This window comes from Macrobrachium rosenbergii, chromosome 37, assembly GCF_040412425.1.
Source record: "Macrobrachium rosenbergii isolate ZJJX-2024 chromosome 37, ASM4041242v1, whole genome shotgun sequence".
NCBI lineage: Eukaryota > Metazoa > Arthropoda > Malacostraca > Decapoda > Palaemonidae > Macrobrachium > Macrobrachium rosenbergii.
The window spans coordinates 41,262-66,757 of NC_089777.1; the positions used below are offsets into that span (position 1 = coordinate 41,262).

Sequence of the window (25,496 nt, forward strand, 5' to 3'; positions counted from 1 at the left end):
TTATTTAGTTGAGTAACTTAGAGAAAATGGCTCTGTTCAATGTTCAGAGGTTTTTAGCAACTCCTTCCATCCAAGAGTTATCTGAATCCAACCTAACTAAGGCACAGTGGATTGCTTTAGCAGTAGCATGTGGGGGTAATGTGTCTAGTGGTATGATTAAGGCACAAATCAAATATATTGCAATCCAAGCATTGATGGACTCTGGTAAAGTAGATGAAGAGTTGGGAGAGGCATCAAGAATTGTTGAATGCAGCTGAGGCAGAATTTACAGATAAACATGAGCAAAAGAAAGAGAAAAGTGATGCAGAAGCAGAGCTTAGACGTATAGAAGCAGAAGAAAATTTGATTAAGCTGAGGATACAGGAGGCTGAAAGAGAGAAAATGCAAGCAGAAAGAGAAAGAGAAGATAGAGAGAAAAGAGAAAGAAAGGAAAGAGAAGAAGAAAAGCAGCAGAAGAAGAAAGAGCAAAGAGAAAAAGAGAAAGAGCAAAGAGAGAAAGAGCAAGACATGAAAGGGAGATGGAATTAATAAAAGCTCGATCCAAGTTACCTGTAATACCGTCTAACCCTACTCAAAGGTAATTCAGACCCTGTATTTGATGTAGTAAGAGTGCAGAAGTTAATTCCAAAGTTTACAGAAGCAGCTCCAGATGAGTTTTTGATCACTTTCAAAAAGTGGCTTCAGGTATGGGATGGCCAGAGGATAAATGGTCAGTCTTGTTACAGTGTTCTCATTGGTAAAGGGAGAAGTGCCTATTTAGCCTTATCAGCTGATCAGTGTAAAGAGTACAAGGTACTTAAATACAATGTGCTATAAGTTTACCAGATGACCCCTGAATATTATAATGAAAGATTCAGATCTTTGAGAAAGGATGACAAGATAACTTTCTTGGATTATGCCTACAAAGTAAGAAGATGTTTTAAACGATGGTTGGAGGCTGCTAAAGTTAAATCTATGGACGAACTTGAAGGAGTTAGTAGTTTTAGAACAATATCTTAGAGGAATTCCTGAACACATAAGAACCTATTTAAGAGAGAGAGGTTAAAAAACTTGACAAAGCTGCTACATTGAGCGAAGATTTTAATATAATTTCTAGCAAAAGAAATTATAATGTCAAAATACCAGAACCAACAACGCACAGGTTTCAGATCTCATCCAAATTTCAGGAACATTACAACTGGAAATCCTTCTAGTGGCTATGCCAATACAAAGTCAGGTAACATCCCTCAGCAATTAATGTTAAATCCTCATCATCCAGTCTGTTTTCAAGACAGATACAGAAGACTAATGTTGTCTGCTACAAGTGTGGAAGAGTAGGACACTACAGTCGAGATTGTTATCAGACACAACAGCAGACCAAACCAGTTGGTCAAGTGGTTAAAGGTAACCAGGTGAAGCAAACTACGAAGAGCAGTGTGGGAACGACTGAGACTAAACAAGCAGAGTGTTTAGCAACCAGTGGAAATGTAACTTCAAGCAGTGAGTGGATGAGCAGCTTGGAGGCTTTTAAGCCATATATCTATGATGGTACGCTGACAACTCAAGGAGGAAGTGTGCAGGTACCAGTCAAGGTATTACGTGATACGGGGAGTAACCATAGTGTGGTAGTTCGTGGTGCTCACCCACAGTTGGAGAAGAATCTCACCGGAGATTCAGTTATTTTGAAGGGTATAGGAGGAGAAGAGGTAACTCCTATATGCCGCTTGCATTTGTCCTGTGAATTGGTGACAGGAAATGTTGATTTTGCTGTAAAGGACTCACTAGCTGTTGAAGGTGTACATGTTTTACTGGGTAATGAAGTTGGTAGTGTACCATTTGTTCCTTGTCCTATAGTGACAGACAAACCGTTAAGGATTAGTCCTACTGTAGATTTAGAGAAGAAAAACCCCCACCTGTTTCCAAGTTGTGTAACTACCAGGAGTATGAAGAGAACTATGTCTGCAAGTGAAGATACTGAGGATTTACCTGCACCAGAAGAATCAAGTGATGGATCTTTAAGATTAGAAGAACTGTTCCAGGAAAGTGAAGTTTCCCCTAGTGTTAGTAATGAAGAGATTTCCCAAGAAGAAGAGGATCCTGTTGTTATTGAAGAGACTCCGAGTAGTCAAAGTGTTCCTGAAGATAGTAGTGAAACTACAGAAGCAGAGTTAGCAGATATGGAGAATTCAGCCCTTGAAGTTGGTCAAGTGACTAGAGAAAAGCTAATGAAACTGCAGAAGAGGGATACAACGTTGGCTGATTTGTTCTTCAGAGTTGTTGATCAAGAAGAGATGCAACAAACCTCCACCTGTTATTATCTAAAGGAAGGGTTGCTAATGAGGAAGCATCGACCTGCAGATATACCAGGAAATGCTGAATGGGGTGAATATCATCAAATTTTGATTCCATATCCATTGAGGAAACAAGTTGTAGCAGTAGCGCACGAGTCTGGACATATGGGAATCAGGAAGACTGTTGAGAAGATTATGAAGTATTTTTTCTGGCCTGGACTTCACAAGGATGTTAGCAAATTTTGCAGAGTGTGTCTCACATGCCAGATAGCTGGAAAACCGAATGAAACCATTCAGAAAGCACCCCTATATCCCATAGAAGTTAAAGGAGAACCCTTTAACAAGGTAATTATAGATGTGGTTGGGCCACTTCCGAAAACAAAGAAAGGAAATGAATATCTATTAACATTAATGTGTCCAGTGACTAGGTATCCTGAGGCGATTCCTGTAAGAAGTATAAGTGCAAAGGTAATTGCTGAGAAGTTGGTGGAGTTTTTCTCAAGTTTGGAATACCAGAAATTGTGCAAAGTGATAGAGGAACGAACTTTACTTCAAAATTATTCCAGGATGTGATGAACTTGTTAGGAGTAAAACAACAGTTATCAACTGCTTATCATCCAGAGACTCAAGGAGCCTTGGAAAGGTTTCACCAGACATTGAAAAGTATGTTAACTAAGTATTGTAATGAATCAGGAAGAGAATGGGATGCTGGTTTACCTTTGATGTTATTTGAAGTTTGGAATGCTTATCAAGAAAGCATGGTCGAGACATTAGAGGTCCATTGAAGATTCTTGCAGAGAATTGGGAAGAAAATCAAGAGGAAATCCAAGGAGAATATGTCAAGAACTTGAGGAAAAGTTAAGAGAAATTAGAAAATTCTCTTTAGAAAATTTGAAAATAAGTCAAGAGAAAATGAAAAGAAAATATGATGCTAAAACTAAGCTAAGAAATTTTAGTATTGGACAGCAAGTTCTAGTGTTCTTACCAGTGAAATTTTGTTTCAATCTTTTAATAGAAAGTTAAGTGATCGAACTTATTTGAAACACCAGGAAGAAGAAAACGACAGAGGAAGATACATGTGAATCTTTTGAAACCTGAAAACTGAAACAGTGTCAATAACACAAACAACTTCATCTACAGAGGACGATGATGGCTACAATTGAGAGCTGAAAACAAGATGAACAATTCTTCAATATTAGAAAATTTGGAAGATAAACTAAAACATCTGAGTGTTGAGCAAAGTAGTGAATTAAGTGAAGTTATTCAAAGTTTCCCTGAAATTTTTGCAGATGTACCTAGATGTACCAATCTGACAAAGCATGAGATAAAGATCAGAGAAGATGGAAAACCTTTTAAAATGAGAGCTTATCGCTTATCACCTTTTCATCGAGATGTTTTGAAGAAAGAAGTTGAATATTTGTTGCAGCATGGATTAGCAGAACCCAGTTCAAGTCATTATAGTTCTCCTTGTGTGTTAGTGAAGAAACCAGATGGCTCATTTAGGATGTGTACTGATTATAGGAAACTGAATTCCATCAGTGTGGCTGACAATTATCCCTTGCCTCTTATTGATCAATTACTTGATAATATTGGGCAAGCCAAATTTGTTTCAAGATAGACTTGTTGAAAGGATATTATCAAATTCCCTTAGATGAGAATGCTAAGTTGCTATCAGCTTTCATTACTCCTTTTGGGCTGTATCAATACACTGTTTTGCCGTTTGGTCTGATGAATGCACCTGCAACATTCCAGCGAGTGATGGATCAACTACTAGGATCAATAGAAGGAGTAGGTGTATACCTTGATGACATTGTGATTTATTCTAATACATGGGAAGAACATCTAAAGATATTAAGGAAAGTGTTCAAAGAAACTTCATGGAAGCAGGACTAACAATCAACTTACAAAAAGTGAGTTTGGAAAGGCAACTGTACAGTATCTAGGATTTGAAGTTGGAAAAGGCCTTCTCGCTCCTATTGATGCTAATGTAGAAGGTATCCGTAAGGCTACCCCTCCTGCTATGAGGAAACAGCTACAAAGATTTTTGGGCATGGCTGGATTTTATCGCCGATTCTGTCCAAATTTCTCAGCTGTAGTAGCTCCCTTAACTGACTTGACCAGTCCTAAAAGAAAGTTTGTTTGGACTCCAGAATGTCAAGAATCATTTGAGAAGGTTAAAGCCATATTAACTTCAAGACCAGTGCTTCAAGCTCCAGACTTCAATAAAAGTTTGTGATACAAGTTGATGCATCCGACTGTGGAATTGGAGCTGTTCTACTTCAAAAAGATGACAACAAAATCTTCCATCCAGTATGTTTTATGTCTTCAAAGTTGAAAAAGCACCAGAAAACTTACTCAGCAATCGAAAAAGAAACATTAGCATTAATCACAGCATTGAAAAACTTTGAAGTGTATGTGAACCGACCTAGGAATGAAGAAATTTTAGTATTGTCGGATCACAACCCAATCTCATTCATCAGTAAGATGAAAAATAATAATATGAGACTGACCAGGTGGTCTTTATACCTGCAACCATATAATGTAAGTGTTAAACACATTTCAGGAAAAGATAATGTCATAGCAGATTATTTATCCCGTTGTGAATCGTTGGATTCAAACTCGGGATAAGTAATCTTCTGGGGGGAGGAATTTCATGATGTTGCCTTGTAATATGTATATCCTCCTATAATTTTGACATATTTACTTTTTTCATGTGTTATGTTTAATGATAATGATTGTTAAAGTGTCATATTTAGTTTGGCATCAGATCTCAAAAGTACTAATGATAACTTGATAGCGTAATTTATAATTGTTAATACAATTTTAATAGTAACGTAGTTTAGAATCTTTCTTGGTAAACGCATAGTATGTGAACACGTGTGTGTGTCCACAAAGGCTTGTTTCATTTCAATTGTCATCAGTTGAGATAAGAGGAACGCTTTGTTTTGGGTTAGTGATGACAGCTTTGCAAAACAAACGCTGATTCGTCCCATACGGGCTCAAGACGAGTGATTTCATGTTGTTGCATGCGATGTTTGAGTCACGTAAGCCACTTGGAGAGAAAGAATATGTGTCCTGATCAATTACGTCATGTTTTGTAAGATGCGTTCAAAACGTTTTGCTGGGATGACGTCATTTTTCTTCTAGAAGCTTCTCTCCATTGTATCTCGCACCCAAAACGCTTTAATGACGTCACTTCCCTGCTTCTAGAACTTTTGTATCTCGCACCCAAAATGCTTTAATGACATCATGTAATTGTTTCACGTGTTACTGGAATCCTAAAATCTATTTCATTCTGATATCTGAGACCAGTTGAATTGGTACCCTCTCTCTCTCTCTCGTTCTTAGAAAGAGATTACTCTTAACGTAGTGTTTTGTGGTCACATTTTAACATTAACTTTTGAGATCTGAATTTAGCAAAGTTATTTAGTTAAATAACGGCGCCTGGTAAAAAGTGTGTATTGTGTAACGCAGCTGCAGCAAGTGATTTACAGAGGTTTTCACTAGTTGTGTAAGGTAACGTGAAATTTTACTTATTGATACCATGGTATGATAAGTTAGGAAATTTTGAACAAGTGAAATCATTATTGATAAATCTTATGTGTATTTTTGTGTGATTTTCTATTTACAATCTCTTTATATTTTCACATTTTTTATGTTTGTGATGTAACATTTATTTACATAGCATTTTAAATATTTCTTGGTAATTTAACATTGCATACGTAATTTAACATTACATACTTGATTTCATTTTTTGAGAGTTTCTTTTCAAATCTTGAGTAATTCTTGATAGTTTAAATTTTGCTTGATTAATTTAAATTCTTAATAAAGTTTTTGTGAATTAGTTTTGTTTCATAATTTAATTCAAGAATTAATTGAGTGTTGTGTTATTTACAAGTAACAATAAATTTTTCAGATTGTGAATTCTAATTAATTGTGAATTCTAATTATAAACTTTGAATTTAAAAATAAATTTTTGTATTTAACATTTTTAGAAAAACAGTGTTTCATTTATTGACCATCAGTGAATAGGATTGATTGTGTGTGCATAAGGCAAAGTGATAAACATGTTTTGTTCTTTTAGTTTTGCTAAAGTGAATTAAGACCAGGGAAACAGTTAGTTTTTTGATGGAGTGATGCCCTTTTACTCTAGAAGATTTCTAGTTTAATTTTTGATACCTCACACATATTCTGATAGACTTAGTTTGATTTTTCAAGTGATTGATAAATAAGTTTTTCTTAAGGGATCACTGTTACCTTTAGAGTACTAAGTCGTAACAATTAATGTTATGAGAGTTCAGGTATCTGGCTGAAGTGAGGTATATTTTTGAATCTTGAGATTAGTTGTGTAATATCCAGGTACTTGATATACATGCATCGTGACAATATATATATATATATATATATATATATATATATATATATATATATATATATATATATATATATATATATATATATATATATATATATATATATATATATATATATATATATATATATATATATATATATATATATATATATATATATATATATATATATATATATATATATATATATATATATATATATATATATATATATATATATATATATATATATATATATATATATATATATATATATATATATATATATATATATATATATATATATATATATATATATATGAATATAAGAAGGCCCATAAAACACTATTTAAACGTTGAAACCATATATTTCGGGCACTAGCTTCTGTGCCCCTGTTCACTATATAGAATATGGACAGGTGGAAAGTTACAATGGTATATATACAAAAACATAAAAGTGTGGCCCTAGGCCTCCGATTTTATGGAGGTGGCGTTTCTTAAGGAGGAGAATGACAAAATTCCTAGTGGTTTTTGGCCTCATAAGCTCCGTTTGGCGATGGATCTGGCGGTCGCGTTTCTTGAATCTTCTTCAGTAGGGGTTTGAGGATTAAGGTGTCGATGTCATCAATTTCCAATGTCCTCTGACAGGTTCATATTGTTGGTTTGATTGATGATAGCAGATTCCAGCATCCTTCTTTTGTATACAGCTACTTTTGAAAACCAACTCCGCCCCACTCCAGTTAATGACATGCCCTGTATTTCTGATATGTAGGAAAATTCCCGAACTCTCGAGCGTAGCGTACTGATCTTTTGTGCTCTGTTATTCTTTGCGAGAAGCGATCTACCTGTCTCGCCTACGTAGATGTCACTGACAATTACTACACGGTATCTTGTAAACTCCGGCTTCTTCCCTTTTGTTATTTAAGTATATTAACTAGCGAACTCCCGATGGATTTGGGATAATGGAAAATGAAGGATTGTTGGGGCCTGAGTTGTTGGGAGGCCTAACAATCCTTTCATTTTCCATTATCCCAAATCCATCGGGAGTTCATTAACGATATACTTAAATAACAAAGGAAGAAGCCGGAGTTTACAAAGATACCGTGTATAATTGTCAGGACAACTACGTATATTTTTAGATCGCTCGCATATTGAATAACAGAGCACAAAAAGATCAGTTTGATACGGCCTTGAGAGTTCGGGAATTTTCTACATATCAGAAATACAGGGCATGTCATTAACTGGATGGGGCGGAGTTGGTTTTCAAAATAGCTGTCCAAACAAAAGAAGGATGCTGGAATCTGCTATCATCAATCAAACCAACAATATGAACAGTCAGGAGGACATTGAAATCGGATGACATCACACCTTAATCCTCAAACCCTCCTGAAGAAGACGGAGAAACGCGACACGTTGATCCACCTGGTGGTTAATGAGATAAAACCACTAGGAATTTGGTTCATTCTCCTCCTCAGAAAACGGCACCTCCATAAAATCCCTTCTAGGGCCACACTTTTATGTTTTTGTATATATACCATTGTAACTTTCCACCTGTCCATATTCTACCAGTGAACAGGGGCACAGAAGCTAAGAAATATATGACAACGTTTAAATAGTGTTTATGGGCCTTCTATATTCATATTACACTGTAGTATTACAGGAAAGACATTCATATATATATATATATATATATATATATATATATATATATATATATATATATATATATATATATATATATATATATATATATATATATATATTATGTCATTGCTCAATAAGTAAAATGGTAATGTAAGAGTCTAAAAGTTAAAGAAAATGAAGATTTAGTGTAAATTGAAATATATCCTAGGCTTTAGCATAATATGTATAAAATATAAATAAAGTTTAAGTTAAATAAAAATCATTATTAACAAGCAAGGAAAAATAAAATTTCATATATATATATATATATATATATATATATATATATATATATATAAATACATATTTTGATTAGTGGCTATATATATATAATATTATATAAATAAATATAAATATATATATATATAAACAGACCAGCTCATTCATAACAAACACCAATATATATATAAACAACACAGTTTGATTAATGGATTTATATATATATTAAAATTGTGTAAGATATAGGTTATAACCTACTGTATATATATATAAAAATAAACCACTTTCATTATTATTATTACATATAAAAATGTGTAAGTCATTCATTGTGAGCGAACAAGCAATAGATTGTGGTTAACTGTATCACTGGCCACACCCAATGCATTTTTTTTATTTGGCCTTGATATATTGAATATACACTGGGCACACCCAATACATTTTTTTGATATGGCCTTGATATATTGAATATAGTCTGGGCAACCCAATACATTTTTTGATATGGCCTTGATATATTGAATATACACTGGGCACAAATCATTTTTGATATGGCCTTGATATAGGAATATACATGGGCACACCCATGTCATTTTTGATATGGCCTTGATATATTGAATATAGTCTGGGCACACCCAATACATTTTTTTGATATGGCCTTGATATATTGAATATACACTGGGCACACCCAATACATTTTTTTGATATGGCCTTGATATATTGAATATACACTGGGCACACCCAATACATTTTTTTGATATGGCCTTGATATATTGAATACACACTGGGCACACCCAATACATTTTTGATATGGCCTTGATATATTGAATACACACTATAACACCAATACATTTTTGATATGGCCTTGATATATTGAATATACACTGGGCACACCCAATACATTTTTGATATGGCCTTGATATATTGAATATACACTATCATAATAAACTTTTGATATGGCCTTGATATATTGAATACACACTGGGCACACAATACATTTTTTTGATATGGCCTTGATATATTGAATACACACTGGGCACAAATACATTTTTTTGATATGGCCTTGATATATTGAATATACACTGGGCACACGCAATACATTTTTTTGATATGGCCTTGATATATTGAATATACACTGGGCACACGCAATACATTTTTTTGATATGGCCTTGATATATTGAATACACACTATACATACATTTTTGATATGGCCTTGATATATTGAATATACACTGGGCACACCCAATACATTTTTTTGATATGGCCTTGATATATTGAAAATGTACTGGCCACACCCAATACATTTTTTGATATGGCCTTGATATATTGAATATACACTGGCCACACCCAATACATTTTTTTGATATGGCCTTGATATATTGAATATACACTGGGCATATAATACATTTTTTTGATATGGCCTTGATATATTGAATATACACTGGGCACACCAATACATTTTTGATATGGCCTTGATATATTGAATATACACCACACCAATTACATTTTTTTTGATATGGCCTTGATATATTGAATATACACTGGGCACACCCAATACATTTTTTTGATATGGCCTTGATATATTGAATATACACTGGGCACACCCAATACATTTTTTTGATATGGCCTTGATATATTGAATACACACTGGGCACACCCAATACAATTTTTTGATATGGCCTTGATATATTGAATATACACTGGGCACACCCAATACATTTTTTTGATATGGCCTTGATAATTGAAAATGCACTGGCCACAACCAATACATTTTTTTATATGGCCTTGATAATTGAATATACACTGGGCACACCCAATACATTTTTTTGATATGGCCTTGATATATTGAATATACACTGGGCACACGCAATACATTTTTTTGATATGGCCTTGATATATTGAATATACACTGGGCACACGCAATACATTTTTTTGATATGGCCTTGATATATTGAATATACACTGGGCACACCCAATACATTTTTTTGATATGGCCTTGATATATTGAATATACACTGGGCACAACCAATACATTTTTTTTTATATGGCCTTGATATATTGAATATACACTGGCACAACCAATACATTTTTTGATATGGCCTTGATAAATTGAATATACACTGGGCCACAACAATACATTTTTTTTATATGGCCTTGATATATTGAATATACACTGGGCACACAACAATACATTTTTTTTATATGGCCTTGATATATTGAATATACACTGGCACAACCAATACATTTTTTTTGATATGGCCTTGATAAATTGAATATACACTGGGCAACCAATACATTTTTTGATATGGCCTTGATATATTGAATATACACTGGGCACACCCAATACATTTTTTTGATATGGCCTTGATATATTGAATATACACTGGGCACACCCAATACATTTTTTTGATATGGCCTTGATATATTGAAAATGCACTGGCCACACCCAATACATTTTTTTTTATATGGCGTTGATAAACTGGATATGCACTGGCCACAACCAATACATTTTTTTATATGGCGTTGATAAACTGGATATGCACTGGCCACAACCAATACATTTTTTTTTCATATGGCGTTGATAAACTGGATATGCACTGGCCACAACCAATACATTTTTTTTTTATATGGCGTTGATAAACTGGATATGCACTGGCCACAACCAATACATTTTTTTTTATGGCCTTGATATATTGAATATAGTCTGGGCACACCAATACATTTTTTTTTATATGGCCTTGATATATTGAAAATACACTGGGCACACCCAATACATTTTTTTTCATATGGCGTTGATATATTGAAAATGCACTGGCCACACCAATACATTTTTTTGATATATATATATATATATATTTTATATATATATATATGATAAACAATGGATACAGTTTGATTAATGGATTTTTATATATATATATATATTTTTTATTTATATATATATATATATATATATGTTAAAATTAATGTAAGATATAGGTTATAACCTACTGTAAAATATAAAAATAAACCACTTTCATTATTATTATTACATATAAAAATGTGTAAGTCATTCATTGTGAGTGAACAAGCAATAGATTGTGGTTAACTGTATCACTGGCCACACCCAATACATTTTTTTGATATGGCCTTGATATACTGGATATGCACTGGCCACACCCAATACATTTTTTTTATATGGCCTTGATATACTGGATATGCACTGGCCACACCCAATACATTTTTTGATATGGCCTTGATATATTGAATATACACTGGGCACACCCAATACATTTTTTTGATATGGCCTTGATATATTGAATATACACTGGGCACACCCAATACATTTTTTTGATATGGCCTTGATATATTGAATATACACTGGGCACACCCAATACATTTTGATATAAAAGGGGATGATACAGTTCACTACTAGCTCAGTCACTCAGTGACTATCAAAACCACTACACATCCACTTCATACCTGCCTGAGATTTTCTACAGCAGTTTTGTGAAACTACAGGTATGTGATTTGATATAATTCGATATAAAAGGGGATGATACAGTTCACTACTAGCTCAGTCACTCAGTTAACCACTACACATCCACCTCATACCTGCCTGAGATTTTCTACAGCAGTTTTGTGAAACCACTCATATCTACCTGAGATTTTTCTACAACAGTTTTGTGAAAAAGTAAAAATGGTGAACCTTCAGATAAAAAGCCAAGTGTTGATAAATAATGATTTGTATGGTGAAAGAATATTTGAGAACGGTATAAGGCTAGGAACTTCAACCTCATATAATGTAAACAATAAGTTTATTGATAATAAGCTGAACAATGATAAAGAAACACAAACAAAGTTTAATCTTCATTTAGAGGACTTTTCCATTTTTGTTCCTCTTAAACTAAGAGACAATAATGAAAAAGAAAAATTAGAAATTGATAATAACCATTATAAACTTATATACTGCCAGCCCATTGTTAAAGAAGAAGAACAACACTTGATACAAAATCACGGAGGAATAATGATTCAAAAATGTGAAAGTGATCTTAATCCTAATGATTTTGATAAATTCGCCTACAATAATAAACAATATAATTTTCATTGTATAAGTATTACAAGCTTGAATCAGCTGATGAATGAAAGTAATGTGGAACTAGATGCAGGCTGCGCTGAAATAATAACTCGGTGTACTTTAATAATTACGAGATGCAGGGTTCAGAAGAACGAAAATTTAGACCCAGTGTTATTCTTCCTTTTGGTTTAAATGAATCAGTATATTCATTTACAATATCATTCGCAGACATAATGGACTATAAAGATTTTACTAGAAAACGGAAAAGAATATACAAGTTTGATAATGATAATGATACTCCCAGTGAAAATGTTGTACCGAAAAAATGGTATACTGCTAAGAAGTCGTATAATCGGAGAAAAAAAGCATACTCACGTCGATTATTTACAATACATGCATGCATGACTTACTGTAATGAACCATTAACTTTTTTCACTGTTAATGGTGATGATGATACTATGCATGATGTAAAGAATGAAATTTATGAAGATGAAGAAATGGAATTTGATGAACCAAACGAAGGTGAAAAAGAGGCAACTAGTGGAAAAGAAGATGGAAATGGAATGGAGGATGATGTCAATAATGAACATCATCCCGTGACGACAACCAATGGAAAAGAAGATGGAAATGGAATGGAGGATGATGTCAATAATGAACATCATCACGTGACGACAACCAATGGAAAAGAAGATGGAAATGGAATGGAGGATGATGTCAATAATGAACATCATCACGTGACGACAACCAATGAAAAAGAAGATGGAGAATGGAGGATGATGTCAATAATGAACATCATCACGTGACGACAACCAATAGAAAAGAAGATGGAAATGGAATGGAGGAGGATGTCAATAATGAACATCATCCCGTGACGACGACGACAACCAATGGAAAAGAAGATGGAAATGGAATGAAGGATGATGTCAATAATGAACATCATCACGTGACGACAACCAATGGAAAAGAAGATGGAAATGGAATGGAGGATGATGTCAATAATGAACATCATCCCGTGACGACGACGACAACCAATGGAAAAGAAGATGGAAATGGAAGGAAGGATGATGTCAATAATGAACATCATCACGTGACGACAACCAATGGAAAAGAAGATGGAAATGGAATGGAGGAGGATGTCAATAATGAACATCATCACGTGACGACGACCAATGGAAAAGAAGATTGAAATGGAATGGAGGATGATGTCAATAATGAACATCATCACGTGACGACAACCAATGGAAAAGAAGATGGAAATGGAATGGAGGATGATGTCAATAATGAACATCATCACATGACGACGACCAATGGAAAAGAAGATGGAAATGGAATGAAGGATGATGTCAATAATGAACATCATCACATGACGACAACCAATGGAAAAGAAGATGGAAATAGAATGGAGGATGATGTCAATAATGAACATCATCCCGTGACGACAACCAATGGAAAAGAAGATGGAAATGGAATGGAGGATGATGTCAATAATGAACATCATCACGTGACGACAACCAATGGAAAAGAAGATGGAAATGGAATGGAGGAGGATGTCAATAATGAACATCATCCCGTGACGACAACCAATAGAAAAGAAGATGGAAATGGAATGGAGGATGATGTCAATAATGAACATCATCACGTGACGACAACCAATGGAAAAGAGGATGGAAATGGAATGGAGGATGATGTCAATAATGAACATCATCATGTGACGACGACCAATGGAAAAGAAGATGGAAATGGAATGAAGGATGATGTCAATAATGAACATCATCACATGACGACAACCAATGGAAAAGAAGATGGAAATGGAATGGAGGATGATGTCAATAATGAACATCATCACGTGACGACAACCAATGGAAAAGAAGATGGAAATGGAATGGAGGATGATGTCAATAATGAACATCATCACGTAACGACGACCAATGGAAAAGAAGATGGAAATGGAATGAAGGATGATGTCAATAATGAACATCATCATATGACGACAAACAATGGAAAAGAAGATGGAAATGGAATGGAGGATGATGTCAATAATGAACATCATCACGTGACGACAACCAATGGAAAAGAAGATGGAAATGGAATGGAGGATGATGTCAATAATGAACATCATCACGTGACGACAACCAATGAAAAAGAAGATGGAAATGGAATGAAGGATGATGTCAATAATGAACATCATCACGTGACGACAACCAATGGAAAAGAAGATGGAAATGGAATGGAGGATGATGTCAATAATGAACATCATCACGTGACGACAACCAATGGAAAAGAAGATGGAAATGGAATGGAGGATGATGTCAATAATGAACATCATCACGTGACGACGACCAATGGAAAAGAAGATGGAAATGGAATGAAGGATGATGTCAATAATGAACATCATCACGTGACGACAACCAATGGAAAAGAAGATGGAAATGGAATGGAGGATGATGTCAATAATGAACATCATCACGTGACGACAACCAATGGAAAAGAAGATGGAAATGGAATGGAGGAGTATGTCAATAATGAACATCATCACGTGACGACGACCAATGGAAAAGAAGATGGAAATGGAATGAAGGATGATGTCAATAATGAACATCATCACGTGACGAAACCAATGGAAGGGAGGAGGATGATGTCAATAATGAACATCATCACGTGACGACAACCAATGAAAAGAAGATGGAAATGGAATGGAGGATGATGTCAATAATGAACATCATCACGTGACGACAACCAATGAAAAAGATGGAAATGGAATGGAGGATGATGTCAATAATGAACATCATCCCTTACGACAACCAATGGAAAAGAAGATGGAAATGGAATGGAGGATGATGCAATAATGAACATCATCACGTGACGACAACCAATGAAAAAGAAGATGGAAATGGAATGGAGGATGATGTCAATAATGAACATCATCACGTGACGACAACCAATGGAAAAGAAGATGGAAATGGAATGAAGGATGATGTCAATAATGAACATCATCACGTGACGACAACCAATGAAAAAGAAGATGGAAATGGAATGGAGGAGGATGTCAATAATGAACATCATCACGTGACGACAACCAATGAAAAAGAAGATGGAAATGGAATGAAGGATGATGTCAATAATGAACATCATCCCGTGACGACAACCAATGGAAAAGAAGATGGAAATGGAATGGAGGATGATGCCAATAATGAACATCATCACGTGACGACAACCAATGAAAAAGAAGATGGAAATGGAATGGAGGATGATGTCAATAATGAACATCATCACGTGACGACAACCAATGAAAAAGAAGATGGAAATGGAATGGAGGATGATGTCAATAATGAACATCATCACGTGACGACAACCAATGAAAAGAAGATGGAAATGGAATGAAGGATGATGTCAATAATGAACATCATCCCGTGACGACAACCAATGGAAAAGAAGATGGAAATGGAATGGAGGATGATGTCAATAATGAACATCATCACGTGACGACAACCAATGGAAAAGAAGATGGAAATGGAATGGAGGATGATGTCAATAATGAACATCATCACGTGACGGCAACCAATGGAAAAGAAGATGGAAATGGAATGGAGGATGATGTCAATAATGAACATCATCACGTGACGACAACCAATGGAAAAGAAGATGGAAATGATCTAAGAGTAATACTTAGGCAATTAATATTAACACAAATAAATCATCAAGTAATTCTATTAAAAAAGGTTGATATATTAAATAATAAAATTGAAAAGATTGAAAAACGAGTTAAGAGATTTAAAAAAATGCCTAATTAGTAAAACAAAACTTACATATTTTTATTAATACTTGAATATATTCATTTAATTTAAGGTTTTGTTTATTCTTGATGGGTTAATATATATACTTAAAATATATACAGTATATACTCAACACATTTAGTTTTCATTGTATAGATTTTATATATAATAAAAAATGGATAATATATATATATATATATATATATATATATATATATATATATATATATATATACTCATCACATTTAATTCAAACTGGAATGTATTCATTTAATTTAAGGTTTTGTTTATTCTTGATGGATTTTAATATATATAAATGGATTAATATATATAATATAATATATACTCAACACATTTAGTTTTCATTGTATTTTTTATTCAAACTGGAATATATTAATTTAAAATTGGTTTTGTTTATTCTTGTTGGATTATTTAATATACTTAATACTCAACACATTCAATTCAAACTGAAATGTATTCATTTAAATTTAAGGTTCTGTTTATTCTTGTTGGGTTCAATACATTTGAATGAAACTGGAATGTATTAATTTAATTTAAGGTTTTGTTTATTCTTAATGGATTTTATATATATATATATATATATATATATATATATATATATATATATATATATATATATATATATATAAACACATTTAGTTTTCATTGTACTTTTTATTCAAACTGGAATATATTCATTTAAAAATTTAAGGTTTTCTTTAAACTAAAATGTATATTCATTTTATATATATATATATATATATATATATATATATATATATATATATATATATATATATATATATATATATATATATATATACATATATATATGGATTATAATATACTCAACACACCTAATTTTCATTGTATATTTTTTATTCAATCCGGAATGTATTCATTTAATTTAAGTTTTTATTAAACTGATATATATATATATAAAAATATATAATATATATATATATATATATGCATATATTCTTCTTTGTATATTATTATAAAAAAATAAAAAAATATACTCAAAGTTTAATTTTTTATATTGTATTTATTCAAAAAACTGTTTTTATCATTCTCGTCTATACATCCATAAACACTAATCAGAAAACCAGCCCCTAAAAGTTAGCCCAAGACTAATTGATCGTTTGGGGAGCTAGGCCAATATAGTATGGCCTAATTCTATAGGCTAAAATATTTAACATCTCTATCTTATCCAAACCTAAAAATCTAAATTTAGTTAGCCCAACTAATTAACTGATTGTTCGAGGACATCCAACTAGCCTAACTAACTAATTTATTGTTCGAGAGGCTAGGCTAATGATAATGATACATTCAGTGAAAATGTTGTATGCTGCTAAGAAATCGTATAATCGGAGGAAAAAAGGCGTATTCACAGCAATTATTTTTTACAGTATATATGTATGCATTTATCAAAAGAAACCATTTACATTGAAAAATGTTAATGGTGATATGCATTGGCTTCAATATACTTGATTGATATGATCTTAAGTGAAAAATTAGAAATTGATAATAACCATTATAAACTTATATATACTCCCAGCCCATTGTTAAAGAAGAACAACAACATTTGAACAAAATCACGGAGAAATAATGATTCAAAAATGTGAAAGTGATCTTAATCCTAATGATTTTGATAAAAATTCGCCTACAATAATAAACAATATAATTTTCAATGTATAAGTATTACAATCATTCTTTTACTACAAAAAAAACCTGATTAAACCTCGATATTTTTTCAATTATTATTTTCAATGGGTTGGGGAAGATAGAGATGGAAGTAACAAGATAAGTGTGAACAATCAGAACAATCATTCTTTTATTACTACAAAAAAAAAAAGATTAAACCTCGATATTTTTTCAATTATTATTTTCAACGGAGAAGACAGTAAGTGTTGGGTTAGGCTATACTATATTGATTAATAATTAACCTAGCTCAGTTAGTTAGTTGGGTTAACTAAGTTTAGATTTTTGGGAGTTTGGGGAAGATAGTAAGTGTGCTATACCATATTGTATTGGGTTAACTAAATTTAGATCTTTAGGGGTTTGAAAAAAGATAGAGATGTAAGTAACAAATATTGGATTAGGTCATTGTAGTGATTGGTCTAACCTCCCGTAAACCTCGATATTTTTTTTCAGTTATTGTTTTCAACGAAGACAATAAGTGTTGGATACTATATTGATTAGCCTAGCATCCCGAACAATAAATTAGTTAGTTGGGTAATAGGTGTTGGATTGGGTCATATATATATCCAGACAGAACTAGGCCAATATAGTATGGCCTAGTTCCCAAACGATCAATTAAGAATGATAAAAAAAGTTTTTTGAATGAATACAATATAAAATATACAAAGAAAATATTTTATATATTATATATATATATATATATATATATATATATCAGGTTAATAAACAAAACCTTAAATTAAATGAATAAATTCTATTGAGTATATTATTTTTATTTAATCCATATATTGAATAAAAATACTTATGTGTTGTGTTTAATAAACAAAACCTTAAATTTTTAAATAAATATTTGTTTGAATAAAAAGTACAATGAAAATTAAATAAAATGTATGATATATATATATTATATTAAAATATTAATCCAACAAGAATAAACAAAACCTTTTAAATTAAATAAATATAATGTTCCAGTTATTTTTTAAAAGTATATTAATCCACCAAGAATAAACAAAACTTTGAATTATTAAATGAAAAAATATATTCAAGTATTTTCAGTTTAATAATGTAAGTTTTGTTTTACTAATTAGACAATTTTTTAAATTTCTTAACTGGTTTATTAATCTTTTCAACTTTATTATTTAAAAAAATATATCAACCTTTTTAATAGTATTACTTGATGATTTATTTGTGTTGATATTAATTGAATAAGCATTACTCTCAGATCATTTCCATCTTCTTTTCCACTAGTTGTCACGTGAGGGACTATGTCTGCGTATGATATTGTAAAAATGAATATGTTGATTCATTTAAACCAAAAGGAAGAAGAACACTGGGTCTAAATTTTCGTTCTTCTGAACCCTGTCTCGTAATTACTAATAACCCAACACTTACTGTCTTCTCCGTTGAAAATAATAATTGAAAAAATATCGAGGTTTAATCAGTTTTTTTTTTTTTTTGTAGTAATAAAAGAATGATTGTTCTGATTGTTCACACTTATCTTGTTACTTATATCTCTATCTTCCCCAAACCCCTAAAAATCTAAATTTAGTTAACCCAACCAACTAACTGATGTTTGGGAGGCTAGGTTAATCAATCAATATAGTATAGCCCAACCCAATTGAAAATAATAATTGAAAAAATATCGAGGTTTAATCAGTTTTTTGTTTAATTGTTCAGGTTTTATTGTATCTTCCCCAAACCCTAAAAATCTCATTTATTTAATTGTTTGGGAGGCTAGGTTAATCAATCAATATAATCAACTTGAAAATAATAATTGAAAAAATATCGAGGTTTAATCAGTTTTTTTTTTTTTGTAGTAAAAGAATGATTATTCTGATTGTAGACCAATCACTTGTTACTTACATCTCTACCTTCTACAAACCCCCAAAAATCAACTAACTAACTGATTGTTGAGGGACATCCAACACTTACCTTACTATGTCTCTATCTTTTCCAAACTTCCAAAAATCTAAATTTAGTTAGCCTATGTGATACAATGAGAAAGAGAAAAAAAGGTTTTTTGTAATAAAAATAATAAAAATTATTTATAAATTCATATATATAATTAATGTTCATATTTTTATTTTATTTTATATAAAACATGGAGACACCACCATCGTCATTTAAACAGTTTAATGACATTTTAGTTGCTACTATTTATGAAAACATGAATTATGTGAACAGTATTGATGATGAAATTCCAACATATTATGAAGCGGATAAATGTTATTTATGGTTAAAACAAGCATTATCAGTTTATCCCCAAATTGATTTAACTTTTCCATATTTGAATTTTACAAATAATAAAAAGTTTGGTTGTTTACAAACATTATATACTGAAATGAGAAACAAAATTTTAAATAATGAAATACACTTAAATAACTTTTTTGAACTTAATACATTGAATGAATTGATATCTTTATTAAATTCTTTAATAGAAGCAACTATAAATGATGATAGTGAGAATGAAGAAAGGAAAGCTATTAAAAATTGTTTTTTATTATTAAAATATTATTTTAATATTTTAGCTGATCAATACATAATTGGATTTGGATATGGTGAACGATCATATACACCACCACCACCACCAGATGAAAATAAAAATTAACTTTTTATTTATTATTTTTATTATTATAAAAAATTAATAAAAATATATATAGAAATAATTTATTATTATTTCTTAATAACAATCATCAATCTTATATTCCTATATATTTTCATTTTTTTTTACTTTTTAATTGATAATGCTAATCTTAAAAAAATGTGAAGCGATGATATTATCAGGCTCTGGTTTGTTCCAGAGTATGCAATGTATTTCAAGTACATCCTTATCCCGCATATCAAAACTAACTGCGACAAGAGGAGGTATATACCCAGTAACGTTTTTATTTATAAAATAGGGCTCGGGGAATAATGAATATGGGTTATAACTAAAACTATCAGTATTAGTACAATACATCACCGCTAACGCTATACTATCAATAAAGTTCTCAACATCTTCACTAATTTCACTAATTATTTCTTTAGGTATAAATTCTGGGTATTTAATTCCCTTTTCTTCTTTTCCTTTTAATGGCATAAAATTTGAATCGTGATTAAAAGTAAAAATGACGCGTGGTTGTCTGTTTTTATAATTCCATAAATCGGCTTTTCTACATTGATTGAGCCACATGTCTTCAAATTCACATACTTGCTCAGATTTAGGATAATAATGCCCACAATGAACCCTATTGTTTGCTTTCTCTTCGTATTTTTTTATAGTTTCGTTGAGTAATGCAACGTATTCCTTATAAGACGAAGGATCTTTGGAGTTAAATATAATGTCTCCCGGTGGAATAGCTATAAAACCTACTGATGATGAATTAGCATTACTACTGTTGTTGTTGTCATTATTATTATTATTATGTTCATTAATAAAATCAATGATAAAAATGGGAAAACTATTATTAATACAGTTGCAATTATTCCAACGCCGATATAAAATGCTTTGCATTTCATTTTTATATAATACTTTAACACATTTTATCATCACCACCATTATATAGTCTTGTTGTATATTTTATTAAATCTACTAATTTTTTTATACACTTATTATTTGATTTTTATACTTTTTATTTATTTATATATATATATATAAAATTTTTAAAATATAAAGAATAACATAAAAAAATATATATAACTTTTTTAGATTTATTTGAAATACTTAAATTATTTTATTATTAACATATATATATATATATATATATATATATATATATATATAAAACACTGAAAATAGTTTATAATAAAAATCATTATTTTATATATAAATATTTATATATATATATATATATATATATATATATATATATATATATATATATATATATATATATATATATATATTATTTATATATATAAAAAAAAAAAAATAAACAACTTTTAAGAAAAACATTTCATTTTTTTAAAAATACATTACATTACTTGTTCATCCAGTATATAGTTTTTATTATTTGAAAAAATAGTACATAGGGAATTATAATTTTTTTTTTTTTTTTCATCCAAAAATGGGGTGGTAGTGGTAATAGTAGAATGTGTAATATTATCATTCCTTAATAATGAATTATATATGAGTTGTTTATATATCCGTTTTAATAATATATATATATATATATATATATATATATATATATATATATATATATATATATATATATATATATATATATATATATATATATATATATATATATATATATATATATACATATACATATATATCCAATTCAAGCATATGAATGTGAATTGGTTATTTCTATCTCTATACATATATATATATATATATATATATATATATATATATATATATATATATATATATATATATATATATATACTTGAACAAAATTTAAAGTATTCAGTTGAAGTGTATTTTAAAAATGTATATAAATGTTTTTATATATATCAAGATATGATTTAATTAGAAAACATTTAAAAAAAGTATATGCAACATTTACATTAGCTAACTTGACAGCTACACTGGGAAGATATATTCATTTGTCTAACATTATTAAAGCTAACTTATTAACTGGTATTATTCATGGTATTTTTTTTATTTGGTTATTGATGGTTCCGTATAATACAAGAAATCAATTTAACCCTGGACAGGTAGCCTTGTGCCATTTTAGACACACGCAGGTTGCGCAAAACCCATTTTCTCAGCGCACTGTCCCCTTCAAGTAGGTGGACTCATTTTTCTGGAATAGCTAGTCTTTGTCGAGCTGACATGGAGAGTAGACGTGCCGCACTTGAAGTCCGCCAAGAACACAGTATTTTCGGCGCCGAAAGTTTCTTTTGTGTATATTTCAGCACTACCTTACCTTGTACGTAAGTAAAAGTGATTTTCAATACTTTTGTAAAATTTATTGCTGCATCATTGTTATTTGGACTATAGTGATAATTTTCGGTGGAAATCTTAACGGATGGTTGCTCTACATAGACCAACTGCCATTTTGGAGATTGCTCATGGCCAAGATGGTTTTTTTGGTACTTTTCTAATTTTCCATTTTTTCATGTTTGCAGGTTTCGCCATGTCGAGAAGAAATTTCGTGAAGGAGGAGGACTACAATAAGCTGCTTTTTTCTGAGGATGACACCAGTGATGTGGAGGACCCCTCTGAGATTGTTATCGAAGCAGACAGGGTGTTTGATGACCTGCACGACGCCCACACGTGGGAGGATGAGGAAGCAGAAGAAGTCACTCATGAAGACTTGGAAGACGAGTTGGAATGCCTCGCACCCCAGGAGGACGAGCCTTCTACGTCGAGGGCTGCAACAGCTTTTGCCCTTCCCCAGCCCCTCTGAGTTACGAAGCAGGAAGAGGAGGAGAGGACCACTACATCCTGCAGCTGGTGAAGCCCTCAAGAAGTTACCACAAGACATATACAGAGGAAGGGACAAAACAGTGTGGCACTCAGAGCCAAACCCTGCCATGCCATCTATTTCAAGGAGTGACAACATTGAGGAGGGTGCTCCTACTACAAACACACTAACTGCTAAGACACCCTTGGAGGTGTTTTCGTTGTTCATGAACGACCCCTTGCTGGCAGAAGTGTGTATGCATACAGGTGACAAAATCACGTCCTTGCGTGATAAAGTGAAACGCCAAAACAACCCCACCTTCAAAGACCTCCAACTCATGGAACTGAAGGCACTACTTGGTGTGCTTATCATGGCAGGGGCACGCAAGGACAACCACCTCACTACAGAAGAGATGTTCTCCCCAGCATTAGGATGCCCTTTCTACAGGAGTGCCATGAGCGAGCGGCGCTTTGCATTCCTCATGAGGTCCTTACGGTTTGATAATGCTGGCACAAGGACAGACCGTCTGAAGACGGACAAGTTCGCCCATATCAGGAAGTTTGGAATACTGTCATCCGGCACTGCATAGGCAACTACTCTCCAGGGCCTCATCTTACTGTAGATGAACAACTGCTAGCTAGCCTTCAGGGGACGTTGCAGCTTCCGCATGTTTATTCCAAACAAACCAGCAAAGTAAGTAAATGTTTTCTTCTGTGAATATTTGTAAATATTTTGTATCATTAATTATCATTATCAGTAATACTTTTTGTTTTACAATTTTTCAACATTTCTGTTATTTCATTATAACAAATCTTTCAAGTTTTGATTTATAACTAATGTTAGTTTTCTTCTTTCCTCTTTAGGTATGGTATCAAATTGGTCATGGCTTGCGATGCAGAAACACATTATATGTGCAATTCAATCCCCTACTGTGGCAAGACCACTGGTGCTGACAGGGTCATATCGCTGGGGGAGTTTTTTACTACAGAGTTGGTCAAGCCCTTCAGGACGTCGGGGCGTGTTGTTACCACCGACAACTGGTTTACATCCCTGCCCTTAGCAAAGAGCCTGCAGAAATATGGGATGCACTTGGTAGGCACTATTCGTCCTAAACCCTACATGCCTCTGGAATTGCTAACATTTCCAATGGAGTTGGGACAGTCGGTTGCTGTCTACAACTATGAAGATAAAGCAACCCTGATGTGCCAACGTGAAGTCAACCAAGAGGATGCAGATTTTATCCACAGTCCACCATCAACCCACACTTGTGGAACGTCAGAAGACGCACATCCACATGTACTATAATGCAACCAAGGGAGGGGTCGACACTTTCGACCAGCTGTGTGCTGCCATGACCTGCAGCAGGAAGACCCGTAGGTGGCCCTTGTGTGTCTTCTTTGGCCTACTCAACATCGTGGTCAATAACGCCTTCATAATATATCAGCACCGACCAGAAAATGCCAAAGTTTCCCGAAGAAAATTTGCTATGGATTTGGCACTTGAACTTTGTCGTCCCTGGGCATTCAACCGCCTGCAGCAGAAGAGATATCTTCCAAGGGATGTCTCATCCCTGATTTGTTCTGTGTTTGAGGTGGAAGACATCACCGTTGCCGCAAATGAAGGCCAGGGACGCTCTGAAAAGCGGCAGAGATGCCATCTTTGCCCTTCCTCCTCTAATGCGAGATCAAAATTTTGTGTAGCAACTGCAGGAAGACAACCTGTGCCCACCACCTGACGTACACCTGTGAAAAGTGCTCCAATTCCTGGTAAGTGTTCCCAAATTATTATTATTATTTTCTATTGTTTATTTTTTATTATATATTACATTTAAAAAAACATTTAACATAAAAATAAAACCTTTTAAGCCATGTCATACTCATTTTTACATGAAAAATATTTTGGCACTGGATGGCAGTGTGGTGCCATCCAAATGTACCTGTTTTGACCCATTTATAGCTTTCAAATTATTTTATTTTATTTTTCCCATGATTTTAGATGCTTGCAGAATACTTATAAAAAATTTCATCCAAATCCATAAAGATTTAGTGGTAGAAAAAAATATTTTTTATGCAAAGTTTTCTCTTGATTAAAAAAAAAAATGTACATAT

At 32.3% G+C, this 25,496-nt stretch overlaps 1 pseudogene; it reads left to right on the forward strand.

Annotated features, from left to right (window-relative positions):
* The first annotated feature begins 23,385 nt into the window (after window positions 1–23,385).
* Window positions 23,386–25,123, forward strand: LOC136825234 (piggyBac transposable element-derived protein 4-like; annotated as a pseudogene).
* Window positions 25,124–25,496: the final 373 nt, after the last annotated feature.